Genomic DNA, 27,681 nt, shown 5'->3' with positions numbered 1-27,681 from the left:
ATATTCGATTTACTATAAATATGGTAAATAAGAAAATATTGTAAATAAGAAAATATTTAGATGAGATATAAATTAATAAAGTAATTGAATGTCTGTTTGATAATTTATAATTCTTTTATCATACGTGCCTTGCGAGAATAGAAGAGGCTGAACATAAAACTATTATGATGAAATATAAAGTAAAGTAGTAAAGTAATAGGATGTCTGTTTGATAATTTATGATTCTTTTATCTTACGTGCCTTGCGAGAATAAAAAGTTACGTAAGGAAAAAAGTTTGTAAGAGGCTGAACATAAAAAGAATTTTATTAAAAACTATTTGTTGAGAGAATTTAATTTAGTAAGCTCCTATTCGATGACAGACCTTTAATTGAATACTATAAATTTGGTGAATAAAAAACTATTATGATGAAATATGAAGTAAAGTAATAGGATGACTGTTTGATAATTTATGATTCTTTTATCATACATGCCTTGCGAGAGTAGAAAGTACATAAGGTTTATTAAGTTGAGTGTCTAAATGTTTCAACAATCTATTGTAATTTACATAAGAGGTTATTTTGTCTATCATAATTGGGGATGTACATCTATTTATTGGACATTGTCTTATCCCTTTAGATCCCTGGAAGTGTACAGAATGTAATTCATAAAAATGGACATATTATTACTTGGATGTTGCACCAGATTTTCATGTACTATGACAAAGTGATGCTCGCAGCTGGCTAGGATAACGATACCCCCCATCCACCTTCTTTACCCCATCCCATTTCCTCCTACTAGATGAACAAACTGGCCAATAAATGAGGTCCATATTAGCAACCAAAATCGACGACAAGTTTTTTCCTGTCAATATATCCATGTTTTCTATATCTATTAATACATAAACGTAGGATCATAATTTTATTAGGAATATAAATATTTTCGGATAGAGTTTGAAGCCACTCTGTATTTCATAATTATACAGTATGTACATCTAAAATTAACTTTTGACCAATAAATCTAAGTATGTCCGTCTATTTATTACTAGCGGATACGCCCCTCGAAGCCTCTAGTGGAACTTTGAATATTTGTTTTTTATTTTAAATATGTAATTTAAGAAATAATTGTCTATGTTGCGTTCAAGTCACTACGAAAAGCGAAAATATATTTAAAAATTTCGAAATTTTCGTAATTTCTCTTTGGAGGGTTGTGGTACCATCCCCCAAAATAGTTATAGACCTTCCAGGGACCTATGAGAAGCAACCCTTCAAAGGAGAACCCGATAGGTTTAGCGGTTAGCGAGATCCTTTTGTACAGACAAACAGACATCCTGTTACTTTATTAGAAGGATATGTTCGACCATGGCAAAAATCCTTAAAAAACCTACCTTTTTGAACTAAGTTAATCAAACAGTTTCTTTACTAGCCCAAGTAATCAGTTTTGAAAAATCAAGAAATTTTATTTCCATAGTTGCCATAAAATAAACATGAAAAAACACTTCGTTTATTAAGCTATACACAGTGGTCTTCAAGGCAAAAGAAGTTTGACAAAAACCACTAGAAAAAACGGACTATATGGCCATCAAATATACCCATTGGAGGGCCAGGATCTGTTTTTCATAAAATCATAGCTGTTCCTTCTTGGGAGGGTATATACCCCCTAACAGATAATAGTAGGGGGCAGGAAGTAAATTCTCCCTTTGGAATAGATTTTGTGGGTGGCCTCCCAAGCAAATTTTACCCTAAGGGTAAAATTTTTTTAGGGGCTTAGCATGTCATTTTACCCACCCCCCCCCCCCCCCCATTGAAATTATCCTTGTTTTAAAAAGATTTCCTCCCCCCCCCTCCAAAAAAAGTAAAAAAAAGCTCGGATGTCCTTGACCTTTCTGGTTTGTTTTGTTTGAAATATATCAGATGTTACCCCTAAAAAGTTTTACCTCTGGGGGAAATGAAATAAAATTCAGCACGCTTCATGATGATATAAAAAATTACCCCTCTTTAGATTACAATTAGTGGATAAAACGATTAGACTCTTAACTGAATAAACCAACCAATCAAAATTCTAAGTCCCCAAAGTTGTCAAGCCAACGAATAGGAAAACGTTATCACAAAACTTTTGGGACTAGTGTAATAAAGCTGAATCTCTATTAATCAGATTATAAAAATTATAGATTCTTTTTATGATTATTATATAAAACAAAAATATGACTTATTAATCTAATGAGGGAAAACCCCACTTATAGAGATACTACTCATATTAAAAATCACTCAGGGATCTATAGATTACAATTAGTGAATGAAACGTTTGGATACTGAACTAAATAAACAAAACATTCAAAATTCAATTTAAGTCCCCAAAGTTGTTAAGCCAACAAATAAGAACCGTTATTACAAAACTTTGGGGACTAGTGTAATAATCAGCCCAGTGTCCCCTCCCTCCTACTGAGAATTACTAATGTATATTACATTGTAAATAAACGTTTAATTTCTATTAATTAGATCATAAAAATTGTAGATTCTTTTTATGATTATACAATATACAGAAAATATGAGTTATTAAGCTAATGAGTATAGAATACACTTATAGAGAAACTTTTTATTAAAAAAAATGTAAAAAATGTACACAGGGATCTAAAGGGATAAGACAATGGCTGATAAATTTGTTTACATCCCCAACGATGCTACACAAAACTACCTCTTTTATAGATTACAATTAGTGATTGAAACGTTTGGATACTCACCTTAATGAACCAACCAATCAACGAATAAGAAAATTATTACAAAACTTTGGGGACTAGTGTAATAATCAGCCCAATGTCCCCTCCCTCCTACTAAGAATTACTAATGTATTACGTTGTAAATAAAAGATAAATCTTTATTAATCAGATTCTAAACATTATAGCTTCTGTAAATGATTATGATATATACAGAAAATATGAGATATTAAGCTAATGAGGGGACAATAAACTTATAGAGATGCTAATGATGATACACAAAATTACCCCTTATATAGATTACAATTAGTGAATGAAACGTTTGGATACTGAACTTAATGAACCAAAAAGTCCCCAAAGTTTTTTAGCCAACAAATAAGAAAAGGTTACTACAAAACTTTGGGGACTAGTGTAATAATCAGCCCAGTGTCCCCTCCCTCCTACTGAGAATTACTTGTTGTAAATAAAAGATTATCTCTAGTAATTAGATTTATAATTGATTCTTATTTTTCCCAATTATTGGGACTTTATAGTAGCGAAGCTTTTCTATAATTAGGGTCAGTCCGTCCTTAAGTCCATCCGTCAGTATGTCACGGTTATGTATTTCGTTAATTTAGGCTTGTTAGAATTATTCTATCGATTTCAAACTTTGCATTGTGATTCATTTAGTGATTTAGGAAGCGTAGCAACTCTATAATCTTTACCGGAATGTCCGTACGTCAACTTTAAATATGTTAATTTTTTACTTTTTTAACAACAAATTTTTATGTTATCTAATTATCCGATTAATCTGATTTTTGCTCTATAGATTTCTAGGACAACAAAGTACATTGTTATTAGCAAAGCATCTCTATAATCATGTCCTAAAAATGTAAGTATGTCCTTAAACAATATCCTGTATTTAAGAAGTTTTGCAACAAATTTACGTATAATTTTATCAAAACTTATATATTTATATTTAGTTCTGACACTCTAAGAGTTAATGTTCGTCTGTCATAACGTTTCAGTGCTTCGCTTTTATGGATGTTGTCATCCTTGTTAGCAATGGAAAAACTATACAGTAATTGTTATTTATTGCATGGTATTAGAGACAGCTTTCTGCGGATAGTAAAATAAAAAATATAAGATTAATTCAATAATCAAAATAAATTTTATGATCTATTTTAGTATTCATGGAAAATTGTCTATAATACAATGCTTTACATGATTTTTCAGTATGGCTCAGATCTAATCCAGCGGATATTAATCGGTTTCAAAGCCATACTGGAATAAATGTTAAGACAGCTATAACATGAACAAATGTAATAGGAATCATCCTGCAAAGTTTAAAATTGATATGACAATTCTAACATATCTAAATTAAGGAACAAAGAGAGGGGAGAAAGTTGCTCAAAAAATCAGCATGTGATGTCATAAAAATGATAGATTATCAATCTCTTTTTTTAGGGGTTTTCTTTCCCACTCCTCATCCCTCATTTTTATGATGTCAGAATCTTTTTTTGAGCGACTTTCCCCCCTCAAAGAAACAAAGCTAACCGTTACAGATGGACAGACGGAAGGACATTTTGAATTATAGAGTAGCTTTAAAAAATTACCTGAAAGTGTTTTTCATGAGTTGGTCTGTTGAGTAGGTTCTTAGCTGTCTCAATGTCATACATCTAAACAATAAGAATAAGCTCAAATCAAATAGCCCCACTTTTTTGGAGGATTAAATTTTTTCCCCAAATCTCACCTTCGGCTTCCCACCGAAAAAAAATGTTCTAAACCTTCCCAGGACATATGAGAAGATGCTAAAGGAGAACTATATCGGTTAGACAGTTAGCGAGATCCTTCGGTACAGACACTTATAGATAAGGATGTAAAACAATTTATCGTTCATTGTCTTATCCCTTAAAATTCCTGAGCAATTCCGTATATTAAAATTCTCAAGAGACAAATGTTTAAGATATTTAGAATTTCATTACTTTAATAGTTCAATAGTAAACTTTTAGTAATTTAAAACTTGAGCCCGTAGCAGGGATCTAAAGGGATAAGACAACATGGTTTTTAAATTGATGTACATCCCCGATAATTATACACAAAATTATCCCTTCTGCTATTACAATTGGTGGTTGAAACGTTGGAACACTCGACTTCAAACCAACCAATAAAAATTCAATAAAATAAGTTTATAAACTAACGTTTTTATGGATTTTTGGGTACTAGTGTAATAAACAGCCCTATGTCCCTTCCCTCCCTGGGTTCTAGCCATAGAAAAATACCTTGATAGAAAGTTCTTTAGGGTCTGTACTCTGTACGTGCAGAAAATTATCAGTAGCGAAGCTACGCTATAATTCAAGTTGTCTGTCAGTCCACAGAGCTATGGATGAAATGTGATTATCTAAGCTGCTATCAAAAATAGACGACAGATTTTTTTGTGCAAAGATTCCGTATACCAATGAGCATCCAGCATTTAATTTACTTTGTCCGTCGGTCTGTTAGTCATACTACAAAATATTAATATTCAAAATTTAAAAATACATGAAAAATGTTTCATGTGTAATTTCTCCAATATATGTATTTCTATTCTTGATTTTAACAAATCATTAATTGTTCTTTGAAACTCCTTTTCCATATTCCCATACATAATTTTTTTGGGGCTTCGCTATTTATAGACGTTGTAATCCTTGTTATATTATCGTAGGTGTAAAAACTTTGGGTACTTCTAAAAACTTTGGGTACTTCTAAAAACAATTTGATTACATGGTCCCAAACCAGTAATGTAAATTTTTTTTTCAACCAAAAGTTATAATCTACAGAACGGGTATTTTTGATTATCATAATTGGGGATGTATATCAATTAATCGTCCATGTGACGTCATAAAAAAGGAGGGATTATCCATCTCTTTTTAAGGGATTTTCTTTCCCACTTTTCCTCTCATCTCCCTCATTTTAATGACGTCACATGGCTGATTTTTGAGACACTTTGTCAAGTTACCAGTAAGAGTTACAAACAAACCGACAGATAGATAATTTCAAATTTTATCATTTATTCTTATAATAAAGTAATAGTATGTCTGTTTGTGTGTGTGTGTTGGGGTAGCAAATGGATCCTGCAAGCAACTAAACCAATATGGTTCTCCTTTACAGCCTTTTTTTTTAGGTTCAGAGAAGGTTTATAACTATTTTGGGGGAGGGTATCACCACGCTCCCAAGAGAAATCGAAATTTTTTTTTTTATGTTTATTTTTATATCTAAAATTAAAACTGGTTGGTCAACCCCCCCCCCCCCTTACTGAAGTATCTCTAGAGGCCTCTAGGGGCGTAGCCTCTAGTAAATCATTGTTTGTGTTCTATTTTAATTTTCTTTGAATACATTTGTAATATTAATATGTTTCTCTCTTAATTAAAAACTTTGACACAAATTTATAAAAGCGAAGCTGTTCTGTAATAAAAATATATTTTTATTATTCATGCAAAATTGTCTGTAATACGACGCTATACATGATGAGAACCAGTTCTAATCCAGCGTATAGTTAAGGTTTCGAAGCCATCCAATTATATAAAGTAGTAAGCGTTTTTTTGTCTGTCCCGAAAGGTCTCGCTAACCGCTGAACCGATATTGATCTCCTTTACAGTGAAGCTTCTTATAGGTCCTGGAAAGGTTTTGAACTATTCTGTAATAAAAATTTATTTTATTATTCATCAAAAAATATTTGTTTACTCTTTTGAAACTCATATTTAAAATGGGATGAGGTCGACTTTTCCCCCTCCTACCTTAAGTGCCCCTAGAGGGTTCAAGGGGGGGGGGGGGCGTAGCCGCTATTATTAGAAAATAGAATTAACTCAATCCTTATAATAAAGGATCTATGTCTGTTTGTCTGTACCGAAGGATCTTGCTAACCACTGAACCAATCGAGTTCTCCTTAACAGGGTAGCTTCTCATAGGTCCCGGGAAGGTTTATGTCGAATAATTGGGATGTCGAAATCAACACCCCCCCCCCCTTTAATGTCCCTAGAGGCCTCTATGGGTGTTGCCGCTGGTATGTACATAAATTAAGAGCTTAGAAAAAAGCTAGTACAAATCAACACAAGCTGTATGAGAATAATATCTCGTAAACGGATGGAAAAATATTCAATTTAGCTTCGAATTCGCATAGGGCAGGATTTCAGCCATTTATACAGCACTCCATTTCATTGGACGCGAATTTAGTAATCTCATTTCTTGGAACACCATATCGTACTTCGTTAATCAAATCTTAAAGACTATATATAATACATTATTTTTAGTTCATTGACCATCATTTTTCAATTTTGATTTTTTATTTATTATGCTAATTCAAATTTTTAAAAATAAATAATATTATTAAGAATTATCTTTTATTGTATTTGTAGCTAGATTAAGTTAAAAAAAACAAATATAATAAAACAAATCAAGACGCCTAGCGGTGAAATAATGAACTATATAATGTACAAGAAAGTCTGTGGCTTAGTGTACACCAAAACAGGTCAGGGAAGGAGGGGAAGTCTTATAAAAAACATTTTCTTATTCGTTGGCTCAACAACACTGGGGACTTTTATCTAATTTTGATTGGTTGGTTCATATAGTTGATTGTCAAAAAGTTTCAACCACTAATTGTAATCTACGTAAGGAGTAATATTGTGTACATCAATTTATCAGCCAATGTCTTATCCCTTCAGATGGATCTTGGACAAAGTAGCTTCGGACAAAGTAGCTTCGGACAAAGTAGCTTCAGGACAAAGTAGCTTCCGGACAAAGTAGCTTCAGGACATTTACTTAAGAAAAGTAGCTTCCTTAGAAAACTAGAAAAAACCTCCTAAACGACAAACCTCCTAATGCGACATCTTTTAAGTAAAACCCCCTAAAAACTTTTCAAGTGATATCACATTTATTAAGTGTGAGGTAAGGGTCGATATTTTTAATGCAAGGTTGTATCGGGTTCGAAACCATGCCGTTGGGTAGACAACAAAGACTTTGGAACAACTGTCGGACGGATTTTTAAATTTCACCCTGTAGACAAAGTTATTCAAGAAAGAAATTTCGGTTTTGGATTTCGTCCCTGTGTGTTTTATCGCCATATTGGATTTTATTGTTCAACTTTTTTAACAGCAGTGGTGGATTTTATCCTTGAATTTGGAAGATTTTTTTATTTGATAACTTTTGAAAAATTTTAGGACGTTTTACTTCAGAAATGTCTACACAGAAAGAGAGACATAGAAAAAGGCATAAAGACAGACATAAAGACAGACAAATAGACAGACAAAATGACAGACAGACAGACAGAAAGGCGGACAGAAATTGTAAAAATTTAAAAAAATGTTAAAACGAATTAAAAATTATAAAAAAAAATCGCCGAACCATTTTTAGTAAAATCCACGATCCACTTTTTGTTAAAATTGTTAAAGTTTTGTTTGCTTTCAATAAAATTAGAAGTTAATGTACATTAAACATTCTTACATAGGTTAGGTTAGGTTAGGTTATAGGCAAGGGGGCCGAGCGCCCGCGGCTAGGCAGGCCAGGGGGCCGAGCACTGCGGCCATAACCTTTATTACTATTAGAAGCTACTTTTCTTAAGTAAATGTCCGGAAGCTACTTTGTCCGGAAGCTACTTTGTCCTGAAGCTACTTTGTCCGAAGCTACTTTGTCCGAAGCTACTTTGTCCAAGATCCCTTCAGATCCCTGTAAACAAGTATAGTCATATGAGCTTGTTTTGTCTATGTCCAATAAGATATTGCAAACGGCTTGAAGGACAATTAAAAAAATTCATATTAGCTTACATCCTAGTGTATGGCAGGTTTTTGGCTGTTTAATTAGCAAAGTAGTACGATGTCTGTCTGTAGCGAAGGATCTCGCTAACCGCTGGAACAATCGGGTTTTCCTTTACAGGGTAGCTTCTCATAAGTCCCGGACAGGTTTAATACTATTTTCTAAATTCCGAAACATTTCTTCTTGGCATGTAAGGAGTTGTATAAACCCCTATATAAATTTGTAGAAATATTTGTTTAATTGTTTTGTTTAGTCCTAAGAATTTCAATCTAAAGACTTATAACTAAAACGTATTTTTTATTTCATTGACCATAATTTTATAATTTGAGTTAATGTTTATTATGCTTATCTAAACTTTCTTTTATTGTAAGAAAAGCTTAGTTTAGTTGAAGACTAAAAATTTTGAGACACCTAGCGATAAAATATTTAACTATATAATGTACAAAAAAAGTCAGTTGCTTGAGTTTGATTGTGTTGAGATATTTAACGGAAAACGGGAAGATGTTGGTGGGGGGGGGGGGATGTGAGGGGGTGTTCTACTGTTAATATGTCTCATAATGTCATGGGAATGCCTTGAACCAAAAATAGGTAAAACCCATCGTAACTAGCGGCTGCACTTCTAGCAACTAGAGGTTTCTGTATTCAAATGGACTTGAAAAATAGCTTAGCACCATCCTAAGACTTAAATTTTTGGATAATGACCAAACCGATTGAGTTCTGCATTTTGTGCAAGCTTTACCCAGGTCTTGGGATGACTTTGCACTATTTACTTTTTAGACTTAAGTTTAAGAATGGTTTTAGGCTATTTTTCTTGGCAGGACTACTAATGCTAGGGGCACTGCCGTTAGTATATTTATAGTTTTGACACAAAGAAATTTGTAATTCATAAATTTAAGCCGTTGGCTATTTTATTGCCCTAGATGCTAGGGGCGCATCTTAGTTTTTAAAATGAATTAGGTTTGAATAGGATTCGGATCTTCTTATTTTAGATGGTATTAAGCTATTTTTGTGGGCGTTACACTAACCCCTTAGAAATTCCTTCCCTTCGACATAGAATATTTAAACAATATTAAGGGGGGAATAACTCAACCCCCCCCCTTGAGGTAAAGACCCTAGATAAATTTACACTAAAGATATATTGGATGGCATTGTAATTGATAATACAAGCTTCTCCTTATCATACAGCTAATACTGACGTTATAATACAACTTCATTTAGACACTAAGCGCCGTGGTTCCATTTTAGAACAATGACGGCTTATATAATTACTTTGTTGTAGATATTAACAAGCTGACAGGCATAACATGGTAAATGCCAAATATTGTAAGAATTTATTTACTGTTTATTAGTAATTTAAACTGTCTATAGAATAAAGAAAAAAATATATTTGTTTATTTAATTTATGAAAATAAACATTATTATGTAAACAATAAATAAGTATATTTTTTATCTGTAAAACTAAATTAATAAGTAAATAATAATATTTCATTAAAAATAGCGAAGCCTAGCGGACTTTTATAAACTATAATTTAATTAGATTCTCAAGTTTGCTAAATCATTGGGGCTCGGCAAAATTTTAAAATTACCGACCGGCGATCAACTAATAAATAAACTAAATTTTAGTTCCTATCTATAATACAAAGTAGAACGATGTTTGTCTGTTTGTTTGTACAGAAGTATCTCGCTAACCGCTTAACCGATATATCATATTTATTTTGGGGGAGGGTACCACCACCCTCCCAAGAGAAATCGCCACAAGAAAAAAATCACCCCTCTCCTCAAAAAAAATTATATTTTTCTAAACACTAAAGCAAATCCGCTAGTAAATCATAATATTTATCTCGCTAACTTTTGAATTGGTCCATTTCTCAATTTTGGGAAGGCTCTTAATTATAGGTCCCTTCTTTTAGGTTTTAGGCTATTTTATTTGAAGATTTGGGATAGTTGTAAGGCTATATTTTAGTTTTACCCTAACCTATAAAGAGCCGCTAAATGCTAGGGAGGCAAGCGCCTCTATGTAAAGCCTTTGACCACTGAACCGATTGGGCTCTACTCGTGTAATGATAAGCTATTTTCTAAATTGGGACCTCCCTTCCCCCCCCCCCAAAAAAAAATTTTTAAAACAAAAATATGAAAATTAATAATTATCCTGCATTTCTTCGAAACCGATTAATATCCGGTGGATTAAAACCGGTTCTCAGCCATCCTAAAATATCATGTATATGCAATAAATTACTGAAAATTTTTGATAAATATTACAAAAATTAAATATTAATACCAGTTTTGTTAGCCCGATGGGGGTAAAAATATTTACTTGTTTTAATCTTATAACTTTTAATTTTAATATTCCCGGCCAAAGCTGTCTATAATACGATTATAATGTTAGAGTAGCTACAGAAAAACTTGAAAATTTAGTTTTTTTTCTGAAATACAAAACTGAGTAAAAAGTAATTTTTATAAAAACAAGGATGACAACATCCATAAAAGCGAAGCTCTAATATCTGACGTAAATACAAATGCACAATAACTTTTGGCGAGTGTCAGAACCAAATAAGCAAAATGTTAATTTGTGAGTCTTAACAAAATTGTACATAAATTTGTTTCAAAATTTTGTAAATACAGAATACAGGTAAAAGGACATACTTTTATCTTTAGAACTTCATTATAGAGGTGTCTTTCTTATAATATTGTACCTTGTTGTCTTTGGAATCATTATTCCAAAATCAAATAAATATCAAAATTATATCTTCCAAAATTATTGTCAAAAAAGTAAAAAATCCGCTTTATTTAAACGGACGTACGGACCTTCTGGTAACGATTATAGAGTTGCTACGCTTCCTAACACATACCTAACTGTTTAAGAATCATCATGCAAATTTTGAAATCGATTAGACAATTTTAACACCTTCAAATTAACTAAAAGAGCTAACCGTTACGGACGTACGTACGGATTGACAGGCTCTTAATATAGAAAAGCTTCGCTTTTAAAAAGAAATTGAATAAAAAGTTTTTAAAAGAACATTTTATAAAAAGCGAAGCAAAAAAAATAAACATATATAGTTATATCGACGGACGGATTGGTTGAGTGTCCAAACATTTCAATTACTAATCGTAATCTACAGAAGGGTAGTGTAATGTTGTGTATCACATTTATGAGGATGTAAAGCAATTTATCAGCCATTGTCTTATTCCATTAGATCCCTCGGTAAAAAAAACCTTAAAAGAAAAAGTGAGAAAATTAGGTCCCCTGAGAAGCTACCCTGATAAGGAGAACCATATCGGGTCAGCGAAAAACTTTCGTGGTTTTATGCTATGTATTATACTTAACCCTTAACGGTCGGGGGGGGGGGGGCCCGGGGGGGGCGTTGAACGCCCCCCCTTCCGGTTTTTTCTATCTCATTTTCTGTGTGTGAAAGATAAAGAGCCCAAACTGCTTGACTTTTTAAGTATGGGTATGACACATAACTGAGAGTTGGAATTTTTTGAATATCTCCATCCTGGCGGGCACAGGATGCCAGCAAACCTGGCAGGGTCATCCAGGTAAAGAGCAAAAATATTTTTTTGACTAAAACAAAGCATTTTATCATACCAAAATACTAAAAAATCCTCTAGTAGTACATCCTTATATGAAATACAGGTGTTTAAGTAACTTTCAGGTTCCAGGTATGATCCTGCAGGTCCTGATCCTCCAGGTCTCCAGAAATCTTTAAAAGGCTCCTGTGGCCGCAATTTTTGACTTAGAGACTTCAAATTTTAAACTTAAGCTTTTCTTACATGTCTACATAACGTATTAAAATTTCATGAAGATCCGCCGCCGTTTTCCCGCCGACCGCCGACTGCGGCGGCTGGCAGCTGCCAAGTACAGCTGCGGCCGCTGAAATTTATATTATGATATTTCTAATGTAAAATTTACACAAAAATAAACATTTTCTGCAAAAAAAATTTCTTCTAGCTTTAAAAATGAAAAAAATACAGCCGTTTGAAATTTTTAAGAAAAAAAGGACCTAAAAACAAAGGTTGTTAAATAAAAGGGTGAACGAAGCGAAAATTGACTTAGACTTATAAAAGGTCGGAAATTTATTATCAATCAGGGGACAGCTCTAATAGGTGCAGCAAGGGGCCCGACTGTAAAGGGTTAAGCTATTATACTCTTGTTGAAATGTGTTCAAGGTAGGAGAGAATATGATTCTGCATAGATAAAGAATTCAACTAATAATCGAATCTCAGCTTATGATCTTATCAACTTATTTCCAACTTTAAAGTTTTATATTTTTGTAAATTTAATATATAAATTTATTCATAACAAAAATGTGCTATTATTAAAAAAAATTTGTTTTAATAGTAATTAATATTATTTTTTACATAATTAATTAAAATATTCGGTATTATATTTTTATTCCGGACGCCTAGCGAGTAAAAAATAAACTACACAAACGAGAAAACACACAATCAGTAAATAATTGTAGTTTTACCCTTTATTTCTGAAAACAATTTTTAAAAGCGAAGGTTTTCTATAATTAGGGTCGGTCCGTACGTCCGTCCGAGATATTTAGCTTTTATGCGTTAATTTAGGCATGTTAGAATTGTCCTATCGATTTCAGGCTTTGCATGTTGATTCCAGTAGTAGTTAGGTACGATTTAGAAAGTGTAGCAACTCTATAATCGTTACCAGAATGTCCGTACGTTCATTTTAAACATGTTGACTTTTTTACTTTTTTAATAACAATTTTTTATGTGATAAAATCATCCGATTGATCTGATTTTTTGATTACTGATTCCTATTACAATAAGGTACAATATTATGAGCGAAGCATCTCTATAATCAAGTATTGAAAATGACAGTATGTCCTTCCTTTACCAGAATTATGTATTTAAGAAGTTTTGCAACAAACTTACGTATCATTTTGTAAAACCCAGAGACATCGCTAGTTGAATAAATATATATTCAAGATTAATATTCCCCTACGCACCCCAGAATCGTCTTGAGAAAATCCGTAAAATTCAAAAATGAAAGGGTTAATATAACCCTTCGCACAGGAAGTTGAAATTTAAGCCTAATATGTTATTTCTGACCGATATCTAGCCGTTCAGTTAAATTCGGACGTTTAATATAATTGAAAAAGGGAATATAACTCAACGTTCGCTGGCCGTAGAAAAATAATAAAATTTTGAAAATTTAATTGGGAACGTTCTCATAAATATTGTTTAAAATATTCACACAACCTATTTTTCTGTTTTAGTTTTCCGGAATTTGATTTAGCAAATAATAATTGGCGTTTATTTATATAAAGTAGTAAGAGTTTTTTGTCTGTTCGGGATCTTGCTAACCGTTGAGATTTTTAGTAAACTAGCGGCTGCGCCCCTAGCATCTAGGGGCATTTCATTCGAAGGGAAATGGAAGGGTAAAAATAGCTTAAAACCATAATTAGACTTATTTGTAAAAACAAAATAGCCTAAAACCATGCTAAGGCTAAGGAGAACCATATCGATTCAGTGGCTAGCGAGATCCTTCGCTACAAACAAAAAAAGCTTAGTACTTTATATAATAGGATATTAAATAAATAAAACCATTTAGGTATAAAATTTGCATATAATTAGGATTGGTCCGTCCGTACATCTGACCGGCAGAGATGGATAGCTTTTTTCGTTAATTTATGCATGTTAGAATTTTGATTAGTTAATAAGTAAGTTTTAAGACAGTTGGGCAATTTTTACACGTATCTCCTAAACTATACATAGCATAGCAATCGATTTTGAGGAAAAAATTAGGGTAAGTTATCATTTTAATGCTTAATTGCTTTATAATTGGCAAAAGCCTTCAAAAAAGACAGAACTGTTTGAAGAAAGATTAAAGATTATTAAGTTAAGATTAAGGAAATTATACTTTGTACTTGTAGTTAACTGAGTTAAGTATCCAAGGGTGGGGGGGGGGGGAGAAAGGGGTCATATCATACATACATGTAAGATGATATTAACAAGGACAAGACAAAATTATTGGTATAGGATTGCTTATTAGTAGGATTGTATGACTATGTTAATGTTTGCTTATTTAAGTAATTATAAAATGTGTTTTTTTTATTATTTTTTTTAAAATTTAAATTGAAAACGTGTTTGAATTTGAAATAATAAAGGTTTAATTGTTAAATGGGTTTGCTGAAAAAAAAACAATTGTAGAGTATGTACGCTTCCCCTATCCTATCCCCGCTTAACTTTCTTATAGTATTATCCTTTTGCAAAATGAGGGCGGGGGGGGGGTGTTAATAGACCCTTACACTGCATTTTAAAAGCGAAGCTTTTCTATAATTAGGGTCGGTATGTCCGTCCATAAAAAACGGATAGCTTGCTTCAAGCTAACAAAACTTTTATATTTGTAATAGAGTCAAGTTGACATTTCTTCAAAAAATAGTTCTACTTAAATAATACTCTAAACGGATACTTTTTCAATTTTTGTACTAAAATTGCAACCCCCCCCCCCCCCCCAATTCTAAGTCATTTAATCTAACGTTGAAACAACTTTTTTCTGCGCCCAGAATTTTATCCTTTTATCCCTTATTTTAAAATTATGGGCGGAGTGTTATGGCCGATGAAAAATTTACGTTAAAAGGACTTTTTCTCCGCCCAGAATTTTATGCCCACTGGGCCATTTTCACCGCCCCCCAATTCTAAGTCACTAAATCTAACGTTGAAACGACTTTTTTCTCCGCCCAGAATTTTATCCTTTTATCCCTTATTTTAAAATTATGGGCGGACTTTTTCTCCGCCCAGAATTTTATGTCTAAAAGGGTCCTGAATGTAATTTGGTCTATCTCACGGACGGACCGACCCTAATTATAGAAAAGCTTCGCTTTTAAAAAGTAAAATTTGTTGTTAAAAAAGTAGAAAAAATCATTAGGTTTAAAATGGACGTACGGAAATTTTGGTAATGATTATAGAGTTGCTACGCTTTCTAAATCGTACCTAACTACTAAAGGAATCACCATGCAAAATTTGAAATCAATAGGACAATTCTAACTTGCCTAAATTAACGAAAAAAGCTATCCGGTATGGACGGACGTACGGACAGACTGACCCTAATTATAGAAAAGCTTCGCTTTTAAAAATCAGATATAAAGATTGATTATAAGATATAAAAAAAATATTAAAAAGGTTGGACGTGCGGACTTTCTAGTAAGGATTATAGAGTTGCTACGCTTCATAAATCTTTACTTAACTGTTATAGGAATTATCATGCAAAGTTTGAAATCGCTAGGACAATTCTAACATGTCTAAATTAACAAAAAGAGCTAACCGTTACGGACGGACTGACGGACAGACTGGCTTTAATTATAGAAAAGCTTCGCTTTTAAAAACAAACAATAAACTACCCCGCTTTTTTGTCAAATAAGAGAGAGTTTTGTAAAATTAGGGTCGGTCCGTCCGTAATGGTTAGCTCTTTTCGTTAATTTCGGCATGTTAGAATTGTCCCATCGATATCAAACTTTGCATGATGATTCCCATGACAGTTAGGTACAATTTATAAGGCCTAGCATTTTGACAACATGTTGTTGTATAATATGCTTCTCCTATTCATCTGATTTTTGGAATATTGATTCTTAGGACAACAAGGTAAAGTATTATAAGCAAGGCAACTCTACAATAAAATCCTAAAAATGAAAGTATGCCCTTTTATTTGATCCTATATATGTGCAATTTTGCAACACATTTATGTATAATTTTGTTAAAATAGTTAAAACCTTCCCTGGACTAATAAGAAGCTACAGACAAAAAAGCTTACTACTTTATACAATAGGATACATCTGTGCTTCGCTAATAACGGATGTTGTCATCTTTGTTAATTGTGAATTAACATTTTTAGTAGCGAAGCTACTCTATAATTTGAAATGTCCGTCTGTCCATCTGTCCGTATGTCTTAGTTTGGGGGAAACATGATTTTCTCGGCTCCTATAAAAGATAAAAGGCTAAAACTTCTTGTCAACATTCTTATACTTGATTATTAGTAGCGAAGCTACTCTATAATTTAAAATGTCCGTCTGTCCTTATGTCCTTATGTCCGTCTGTCTGTATGTATTAGTTTAAGGAAAACGTGATTTTCTCGGCTCCTATAAAAAATAAAAGGCTGAAACTTTTTTTCAACATTTTTATACTTGATTATCAATTTGCATTAATTATTACATTGTTCCTAAACGTCCTAAAAATCAACGTTTTAAAAATCATGTTTGAAAGTGACATACAGACATTTGTTAAAGATTATATAGAGTTTTTTAGAGTTGCTACGACCAATAAATAATGCATTAAGATTAAGAATGATAATACAAATTTTGAAATTTATAGGGTAATTCTAGCATGCCTAAATTAATTATCGGCGTTTTTTTTTCTAGCTAGGCAGGCAAGGGGGCCGAGCGCTGCGGCTAGGCAGGCAAGGGGGCAGAGTGCTTTAAATTGCTTTAAAAATCCGTGGAAAGCTGTCCAAAAATCGCATGTTAAATTATATATAGCATCGTAAGGTTATATAGATTTTTGTTAAGTTAACATTTAAGAAGATAGTTTTACAATGAAAGAAATAACTATTAAAAACCTTATTTTTATTATTTTTAAATCTTATGATTGTATGTACATTTCTATATTTGTAGAAAACAGTCATTGGATTTTTATTTTAATATCCGTGGAAAGATATATAGTGAGTTTGTTTTTTCTGTGTTTAAGAAATCTAGTTAAATCTCTTTCAAGTTTTACATGTAATATAACACGATGCCCTTCCATTGGGTTTTTTTTTGGGGGGGAGGGGGATTATATCCTGGGCCATAATTGATAATACATTTTAAAAGCGAAGCTTTTCTATAATTAGGGTCAGTCCGTCCGTCCGACAAAAACAGATAGCTTTTTTTGGTAATTTAGGCATGTTTTTCAACAAATTTGCTTACAATTTTGCTTCGACTCTTCTGACACTTTTTAAGTGTTAATATCCGTTTGTCCTACCGTTTCTAGTGCTCGCTTTTATGGATGTTGTATGATACACAAAATTACCTTCTAGATTAAATAACTCAAACTACAATACAGTATAACTATATACAAATATTTTTGTTGTATGTATTTCTATATCAACGATTTTGGATTTAGTCAACCTTGTTCCATTGTTGAATGAATATACAGGTTTGTACTCATGGGTAGGGGAAGGGTCAACTTATAATACATGTAACATGAGATCTTACAGAACAAGAATAAACATTTCCACTCCTAAGGTAAATTCTTATAATAGTTTTTTCTTTCTTTGTATTATTAACGGCTTTATGCGGATATTTTCGTAGAAAACTAAATATAATACGATGCTAGACGAGAAAATTTTGTATTAAAATACTAAGGCCTACAGACAAAGGTCCACTTCTTTAAATTATTTTGAATTATTAAGGCAGACATATGGATTATAGAGAAGATATGCTGAAACAACAAATCTTAACCGCCTCTCTATTGCTCTCTTTTGGAAAGTGAGGGTTGTGGGGGGGGTGTGGAAGGGGTTTGTTATAATTGGGTGTAATTTGCTAAACTTTATCTATCTTGCTTAATTAGATAACAAGCGGTTTTTTATAATTCATATATTGTTTGTATACACCAATGACACAATCATCATCATCATCCTATAATATAAAGTAGTAAGCGTTTTTTGTTTGTCCCGAAGGATCTCGCTAACCGCTGAACCGATATTGTTCTCCTTTACAGTGAAGCTTCTTATAGGTCCTGGGAAGGTTTTAAACTATTTTTGGGGAGGGTGTCTTCACCCCCCACTCCCCCCCCAAAATTTAAAACTGTTTTTAACTCAATTTTAAAATGGGATAAGGTCGACTTTTTCCCTCCTATCTTGAGTGCCCCTAGAGGCTTCTAGGGGCGTAGCCGCTAGTATTATATAAACTAGTAAGCGTTTTTTGTCTGTTCCAAAGGATCTCGCTAACCGCTGAACCGATAATGTTCTCCTTTACAGTGAAGCTCTTTATAGGTCCTGGGAAGGTTTTAAACTATTTTTGAAGAGGGTGTCTCCACCCCCCTCCAACCCCAAAAAAGTATTTGTTTAACTCTTTTGAAACTCAAATCTAAAATGGGATGAGGTCAACTTTTCCTCCTCCTACCAGTGCCAGTGCCCCTAGAGGCTTCTAGGGGCGTAGCCGCTAGTTTTATATAAAGTAGTAAGCTTTTTTCTATCTGTAGCGAAGGATCTCGCTAACTACTGAACTGATATGGTTCTCCTTTACAGTGACGCTTCTTAAAAGTCCTGAGGTGGTTTTAGGCTATTTTTGCCCTTCCATATGCCTTTGAATATATATAGCCCCTAGATGCTTGGGGTGCACGCAGCCGCTAGTAACTAAAAAAAATTATGAAAATAAAAAAGATTGTATAAGGTTTCGTGATTTATCAAGAAGTAAAGGTATTCCATCAAATTATTATTTATTCCTTTTTTTTTTGGGTCACAATAAAATGGAACGCTAGGCTTGGAATATAATGTAGGGATTTAATATATCAGAACGATAGGTTACTGTCCAGTAATAATACAGTTAAAGTTTATTATCTTTAACCCCTTTCTATAGAACAATTTCCCCCGTCTCAAAATATACGGAAATCTAGAAATAATTGACCATGTGTGAAATTTGAGTCCAACGTCTTCAAATATTATATTAGTTTTGAACTAGCGATATCTCTGGTAAAACCTTATATTTTCATATTTTGTATATTCAGTTCTGACACTCGACAAAAGTTAATGTTCGTCTGTCATATCTTTTTAGAGCTTCGCTTTTATGGATGTTGTCATCCCTGTTATCGTTATAATTATAAAATATTAAGTCAACTATTTTTTGTTAGCTTTCAATCTATCTATATTATCTATCTAACTATCTATCTATCTATCTATCTATCTATCTATCTATCTATCTATCTATCTATCTATCTATCTATCTATCTATCTATCTATCTATCTATCTATCTATCTATCTATCTATCTATCTATCTATCTATCTATCTATCTATCTATCTATCTATCTATCTATCTATCTATCTATCTATCTATCTATCTATCTATCTATCTATCTATCTATCTATCTATCTATCTATCTATCTATCTATCTATCTATCTATCTATCTATCTAAATATCTATCTATCTATCTATCTACCCACCTACTGGGTGAAGGATCGCAACTCTGGGTTCTTTTCATATTTTTCATTTTTTTTGTTCTGAAATTATATTTCCAAATAAATTAAAATTCTGACACTAAAAGCAACTTCTGGGACTTCCGATTGGTTGGTTCATTAAGTTGATCAATCCCAAATTGTAATCTACAGAAGGAAATATTTTGTCCATCAATGTTGGGGATGTGTATCTATTTATCAGCCATTGTCTTATCCCTTTAGATCCCCACAATAAAAGACGCGTTACGCTAATTTTAAATATTTACAGTCTATTCATTTTATTATACAACTTTTTTTGTGTGTAAAGCTTTTAATTATTCAGTGGACTGATTGAGTTCTCTATATTAGGGAAGCTTCACATAGGTCCTGGGGTAGTTTTAGGCTATTTTTGTTTGGATTAAAGTCTTGGGATGGTTCTTACCCTTTCGAATTTTGGTGTTTTATAAAATTGTTAACCAGGGATCTAAAGGGATAAGACAATGGCCGACCAATTGATGTACATCCCCAATTATAATTCACAAAATTGCTCTTTCTGTAGATTACTATCGGTGGTTGAAGCGTTTAGACACTCCACTTAATAAAGAAAAATAATCAAAATTCAATAAAAGTTCACAATGTTGTTAAGCCTACGAATAAGAAAACTTTATTTCAAAACTTTGGGGACTAATGTAATAAATATCCCAACGTCCTCTCCCTCCCTGATTTCTAATACTATACTCAGCAAAGTAGATCAATTAATATTAATTATCAGGGAATTTAAGGGATAAGACAACCCTTATGATAAAGTAAAAGGACCTTTGTCTGTGTGTCTGTTTGTTTGTACCAAAGGATCTTGCAAACCGCTGAACCGATCGGGTTATCCTTAACAGAGTAGCTTCTCATAGGTCCCGGGAAGGTAGATCAAAATTATTTTTTAATATTTTTAAACACATCTAGATTGAACTAACCAATTATAATAAAAAGTTTTTAAGCCAGCGAAAGTCTTTGAAATTTTGAAATTGATAGGACGATTCTTTTTTTATTGGGGGGGGGGGAGGGGGGGAGAAAATTGAGAAGTTAATTTTTGGGGGATAATCTTTATATAATAAAGGCAAGGACGTCCAAGCTTTTTAAATTTTTTTTGGGGGGGAAAGGGGGTAGGGGTTATCCCCCCTCTTTGACTCCATTTGTATGTACGCATAACATCTTGCATATCAAAGGAATTTTGCTGAAATTAAATTTTTTTTCAATAAGAGAATTGTGAAAGGTGAAAACATAAAAGATTTTTTTAAATTTAAATTTTTAAAAGTGAAGCTTTTCTATAATTAGGGTCGGTCCGTCCTTCCGTCCGTCCATAACGGATAGCTTTTTTCGTTAATTTAGGCATGTTAAAATTGTCCTATCGATTTCAAACTTTGCATGATGGTTCCTGTGGTAGTTAGGTACGATTTAGAAAGCGTAGCAACTCTATAATTGTTACCAGAATGTCGGTATGATTATTTTAAAAAAAAATTTATGTGATAAAATCATCCGATTGATATGATCTTTGGATTACTGATTCCTATTACAATAAGATACAGTATTTTGAGCGAAGCATCTCTATAATCAAGTTCTAAAAATGTCAGTATGTCCTTCTGAATTTAAAAAGTTTTGTAACAAATCTACGTATAACTTTGTCAAAACTTATATTTTCAAATTTTGTATATTAAATTCTGACACTCTATAAGTATTAATGTCCGTTTGTCCTACCGTTTCAGTGCTTCGCTTTTATGGATGTTGTCATCCTTGTTTTAAATACAAACTATAAGTACAGAGATATTTCACTGAAAGATTAATTAACTTTACAGCCCTAGTTTTGATTCCTGTGACGTCATAAAAATGAGAGATTATCCATCTCTTTTTTTATGGGTTTCCATCTCTTTTTTTATGGGTTTTCTTTCCCATTTCTCATCTCACCCTTCCTTTTTATACGTATTTTTATGACGTTACACGTGACATTTTAAGCATTTTTAGCTTAAGTTACATGCAACCAAAAAACAACCTTTTTTTATTGAACAACTTGTCTTGTCTGTCTGAAAGTGCTAATTAGGAATTTTTCACCTATTTCGAGCCAAGGCATTCCCCCTATTAATGTCACTTTCCAGACATTGTAGCAGGTACCAAAACCCTGTGCATGCATTTCAATGAATTTGAGAGGGGGATAATCCTTATTCTTATAATAAAGTAACAGGATGTCTGTTTGTCTGTCTATCTGTCTGAAGCTAAGATCTAAGTAAACACTGAACCGTTTGGGCTCTACTCTTCAGGGAATATAACTGTGATAGTTTTAAGCTATTTTCTTTGGGGGGGGGGGGGGGGGAGGCAACCTCAATTCTCATTGAAAGAAAAATACCCCCCCCCCATAAAAAAAAATTTATCCTTTTTAAAATCCAAAATTTTGTTAAAAAGTAACTTTGAATAGGGAGGGCGAATTCACATTACCTTTTAGGGCGAACCCCCTAGAGGCAAGGGGCGAAGCTGCTAGTACATAAAAAAGTAACAGGATGTCTTTCTATTTGTACCAAAAGGAACTCGGTAACCGCTGAACTACAAGATTCTCCTAGTTCCTGGGAAGGTTTATAACTATATTTTGCTGGAGGGTACCACCACCCTCCCAAGAGAAGTTACCTCTATAAAAAAAAGAATCATCTACCAATTTTTTAAACTAAAATATAATAAAATATCGGGAGGAGGGGTGTCAACTTCCCCTCTACCTCGACCAAGAGCCCCTAGAGGCGAGGGGCAAAGCAGCTAGTACTTTATTTTGATTTTGTCATCCTTGTTTATATATCTTTATAGCTTTTAATTATGTGGATTTTTGTTAAAGTTCGAATTACACTCTTAAAAATTTCATTAAATCTTATTAAAAGCGAGGCTTTTCTATAATTAGAGTCGGCACGTCCATCCGTACGTCTGTCCGTCCGTAGCGGAAAGCTTTTTTCATTAATTTAGACAGGCTAAAGTTGTCCTATCGATTTCAAACTTAGCATTTTGATTCCAACACGATTTAGAATTTACGTAGGTACAATTTAGAAAGCGTGGCAACTCTATAATCATTGTCAGAATGTCTGCACGTCCTTTAAAAAACATGTTGATTTTTAACTTTTTCATAACAATATTTTTTCATGTAATATAATTATCCTATCCATCTGATATTTGGAATAATGATTCCTAGGACAACAAAGTACAATGTTATAAGCGAAGCATTTCTATAATCAAGTCCTAAAAGAGTAAGTATTTATGCAGTTTCCCAACAAAGAAGGTGTATCAACTATTTTTTTTATAGCTAGCCGGTTCTTTTAGTAAGTAGTAGATGTAAAATTTTTCATAGAATTCAGATATGCAATCGGTTTTTTTGTAGACCTCTTATTTTTTAAGTAATTTAAGTTTTAAAAAAAAAAAATTAAGTCGATTTTAAGGTACTAAAATGCAACAAAAAAAAGAAAGAAAATGGTCATTATGAACAAAAATAGTAAGATCTTTAATTTGACACCTTACTTTTTCAATTCTGTCAGGTAATTATTGAAAAAATCGATTTTTTTAAACCCACGAGAATAAAAACTTTGAACTTAATTTTATTATTTCACAAATAAAAAAATATGGGTTCATATATACCATTAGAATCAGAAAAATATTACGAATCCATTGTAAGCAAAATTGAAAAAAAAAGTTTACAATATAGTATATAAACTACAATAAAAGGAATTATATGAAAATATCATATTATGTTGTACAGGCAACGTCTTAATTCTTCAATTGAGTATAAAAATGGGAAGGGGGTAAAGAGGGGGTAAAGAGGGGGTAAAAAAGGGAAGACAACAGTGTTGTCTGAACAAAAAAAATAATTGGCCATTTCTGTAATTTTTTAATTTTTTAATTTTTTTCAATTTTGCTTACAATGGATTCGTAATATTTTTCTGATTCTAATGGTATATATGAACCCATGTTTTTTATGTCTGTTTGAGAAAATATTTAGGTCTAAAGTTTTTATTATACCGAGGTTAAAAAAATAGATTTTTTCAATAATTACTCAACAGAATTTTAAAAGTAAGGTGTCAAATTAAAGATCTTACTATTTTTGTTCTTACTGACCATTTTCTTCTTTTATTTTGTTGCGTTTTAGTACCTTAAAACCGACTTAATTATTTTTTTTAAAAACTTAAATTACTTAAAAAATAAGAGGTCTACAAAAAAACCGATTGCATATTTGAATTCTATGAAAAATTTTACATCTACTACTTACTAAAAGAACCGGCTAGCTATAAAAAAAAAAGTTGATACAACTTCTTTACAATTTTGTTTAAAATTTTACCTTTAAATCCTACTTATTCAAACCTGACACTCTACAAGTGTTAATGTTCGTTTGCACTACCGTTTCAGAGCTTCGCTTTTATAGATATTGTCATCCTTTTTTCATCATAACTGATTTTTTTTGTATTTAAACTAAACTTTGATATCAAATACACTTCAAACACTTCGTTATTTTGTCCTCAAATTTGTTAAGCTAACAAATATGAAAACGTTAATATAAAACTTTGGGGACTAGTGTAATAAACTGCCCTCCCTCATTCTCGCTCTCTCTGCATTATATTAGTATTATAATAAAAATTAATCACGAAACCTATACAATTTTTTATAATCTATAATTTGAGAAAGACTAAACTACATAACTTTTGTGTCCCTTTTGAGGAAGACGATTCCCTTTTCTCCCATCTCTTTTAAAGAGATTTTCTTCTTCCCTTCCCTTTTTCTTTTCCCTTTATATGACGTCATTTGAATCGTCTTCCTCAAAAGTAACACAAAAGTTATGTAGTTTAGTCTTTCTCTATAATTTCAGCAATTGCTTGCTTAACAGCTGATAGCGGCTTTTGTAGTCTATTTAAAGCAGCTAGAATGCCACTAGAAAGTCTATATAGATTTAAAACATTAGGACTTAAATAAGACCTGTTTCCAGAGGATTAGAATCGTTATTTCTCGCATTGTATTATAAACAGCTTTCCGCGGATATAGAATGTACAATTATAAGATTAAAACCAGTTTTTTTAGCCCCGGGATGCCGAAGTCACGTCCTAAAACAACTGGTTTTAATCCTATGGTTGAACATTTTTATGTTCGTAGAAAACTGGATATAATACGATAGACATAGTTTTTTCGTATGGATGAGAACCGGTTCCTATCCACCGGATTCGAAACACATTCTCTCATTTGCTAGCCGTATCTTTCATCAAAACTTAATTGGTCGGTTTTATAGTGTTCAATCTTTTCAACCAATAATTGTAGCCTAGTTAAAAATATTAATATGCTCATACTCATCTATATGATTATAGAGATACTTCGCTTACAATAATGAACCTAAATGTTCTAGGAATCATTATTACAAAAATGAAGACAATAAGATAATTATCTCATATAAAACAAAGTACAATATTATAAGCGAAGCAACTCTATAATCAAGTCCTAAAAATGTAAGTATGTCCATAATCATTATCCTGTATCAAGCAGTTTTTCAACAAATTTACTTACAATTTTGCTTTGATTCTTATCAGGGTTCGGAAGCCGCGCTATCAGCCACGCGGCTGCGGCTGCGGCTGAATCCTAATTTGCGGCTGCGGCTGACGTGGCTGAGGCTTATAGTTATGGAAGTGGCTGAGAATGGCTGAGGCTTAGTGCGGCTGAGAGTGGCTGCGGCTGAATGCGGCTGAGGCTTAATAAGAATTAGGGTGGCTGAGGCTTACAGTGGCTGAATTGGAATTTTGTGGCTGAGGCTTCGAGCGGCTGAGGCTTACAGTGGCTGAGGGTGGCTGAGGCTTACAGTGGCTGAAGGATTTGTGGCTGAGGCTGCGGCTTACTGAAAGCCGCGCGGCTCATAGCGGCTGCGGCTTACAGTGGCTGATTGGAAAATTATGCCGCGCGGCTGAGTGAGGCTGAGGCTGAGAGTGGCTGATAACATAATTAAGCCTCGCGGCTGATTCTGAGGCTGCGGCTTACTGAAAGCCGTGCGGCTGAGGCTGTGGCTGAATTAAATTCAGCCGCGCAGCTGAATGCGGCTTCGGCTGAATACAATATTGAGCCTTGCGGCTGATCTTATGGCTGATTATAAAATAAGCTTTGCAGCTGAGGCTTTGGCTAAATTGGATTTTTTAAATGCATTCTAGGACATTTTTTGGAGAGTTGAAGGTGGATAGGGGTTGTGAGAATAGGAGTGGAGGGAAGAGGGGGGAGGACAGCAGGATTTTTTTTAATGTTTAATTCAGAATTAGTACCCAAAGTTTTATACTGGTACCCAAAGTTTTATACTGGTACCCAAAGTTTTATACTGGTACCCAAAGTTTATTCTGGTACCCAAAGTTTTATTCTAGTACCCAAAGTTTTATACTGGTACCCAAAATTATATACTAGTACTCAAATTTTATTCTGGTACCCAAAGTTTTATTCTAGTACCCAAAGTTTTATACTGGTACTCAAAGTTTTATACTGGTACCAAATTTTTTAGTCTGGTACCCAAAGCTTTATAATGGTACCCAAAGTTTTAGACTGGTACTCAAATTTTATTTTGGTACCCAAAGTTTTATACTGGTACCAACAGTTTTATACTAGAACCCAAAGTTTTATACTGGTACCCAAATTTTACTGGTAACCAAAGTTTTATACTGGTACACAAAGTTTTATACTGGTACCCAAAGTTTTATACTGGTACCCAAAATTTTATACTGGTACCCAAAGTTTTATTCTGGTACCCAAAGTTTTATACTGGTACCCAAAATTTTATACTGGTACCCAAAATTTTATTCTGGTACCCAAAGTTTTATTCTAGTACCCAAATTTTTATACTAGTACTCAAAGTTTTATACTGGTACCCAAAGTTTTAGTCTGGTACCCAAAGTTTTTATACAGGTACCCAAAGTTTTAGACTAGTACTCAAATTTTATTCTGGTACCCAAAGTTTTATACTGGTACCAAAAGTTTATACTAGAACCCAAAGTTTTATACTTGTACCCAAAGTTTTATACTGGTACCCAAAGTTTTAAACTGGTACCCAAAGTTTTATACTGGTACTAAAAATTTATACTGGTACCCAAAGTTTTTTACTGGTACCCAAAGTTTTATACTAGAACCCAAAGTTTTATACTGGTACCCAAAGTTTTTTACTGGTACCCAAAGTTTTATACAGGTACCCAAATTTTATACTGGTACCCAAAGTTTTATACTGGTACCTAAAGTTTTATACAGGTACCCAAATTTTATACTGGTACCCAAATTTTATACTGGTACCCAAAGTTTTATACTGGTACCCAAAGTTTTATACTGGTACCCAAAGTTTTATTCTGGTACCCAAAATTTTATACTAATACCTAAAATTTTGTTTTAATATTGGTACCCAAAGTTTTATACTGGTACCTTAAGTTTTATACGAGTACCCAAAGTTTTGTACTGGTACCCAAATTTTATACTAATACCCAAAGTTTTATACTGGTACCCAAAGTTTTATACTGGTACCCAAAGATTCATACTGGTACCCAAAGTTTTATACTAATAGACAAAAATTTATTCTGATACCCAAAGTTTTATACTGGTACCCAAAGTTTTATACAAGTTTTTTAGCAGTAGGAATTTATTTCAACATCTTTAGTTATGATGCAGTACAAAGCCTCCCAGACGACGAGCTGATGCGCTACATGTTGAGCCACGGTCGAGGGTTTCTATGACATTAACTCAAGGTCCAACAACCCTGGATAACTAAGGGGAATTATATCTTTCCTTTGCGCCTGTTTATGAGCCGAGGAACTTTTCATGTTGCACACCTAGCACCTAGGAACCATTTAATGTCTTCAGTTATAACGCAGTGTCTGGGCGAGATTCGAACCTATTACATCCCAGATGCGCTACTTGTTGAACCTTGGGGAACCAATTCTTTCCTTTTCTGTATTAGTTTAAGTGACATCTATCCAGCAACCAACTTTTTTTTATTGAATTACCTGCCTGAAAGTTTTATGTAATGAGGTACGCCTGTTTATGAGCCAAGGAAATCCTCCTACT

General features: G+C 33.1%; 1 long non-coding RNA gene across 1 annotated transcript in view; it reads right to left on the bottom strand.

Annotated features, from left to right (window-relative positions):
* Positions 1-19,673, bottom strand: part of LOC145306344 (uncharacterized) — a 28,188-nt gene extending 8,515 nt beyond the window's left edge. The window contains exons 1-2 of the long non-coding RNA XR_013874996.1: positions 19,615-19,673; positions 4,286-4,348 (exon numbers count right to left, since the gene is read on the bottom strand). This is a non-coding gene — a long non-coding RNA (uncharacterized LOC145306344). The remainder of the gene's footprint in view (positions 1-4,285; positions 4,349-19,614) is intronic.
* Positions 19,674-27,681: the final 8,008 nt, after the last annotated feature.

Source organism: Acartia tonsa, chromosome 14 (assembly GCF_053477335.1).
Source record: "Acartia tonsa isolate MP-2025a chromosome 14, ASM5347733v1, whole genome shotgun sequence".
In the NCBI taxonomy this organism is placed as follows: domain Eukaryota; kingdom Metazoa; phylum Arthropoda; class Copepoda; order Calanoida; family Acartiidae; genus Acartia; species Acartia tonsa.
The sequence above is the reverse complement of the archived record's forward strand: the minus strand, read 5'-3'. Positions and strand labels throughout refer to the sequence as shown.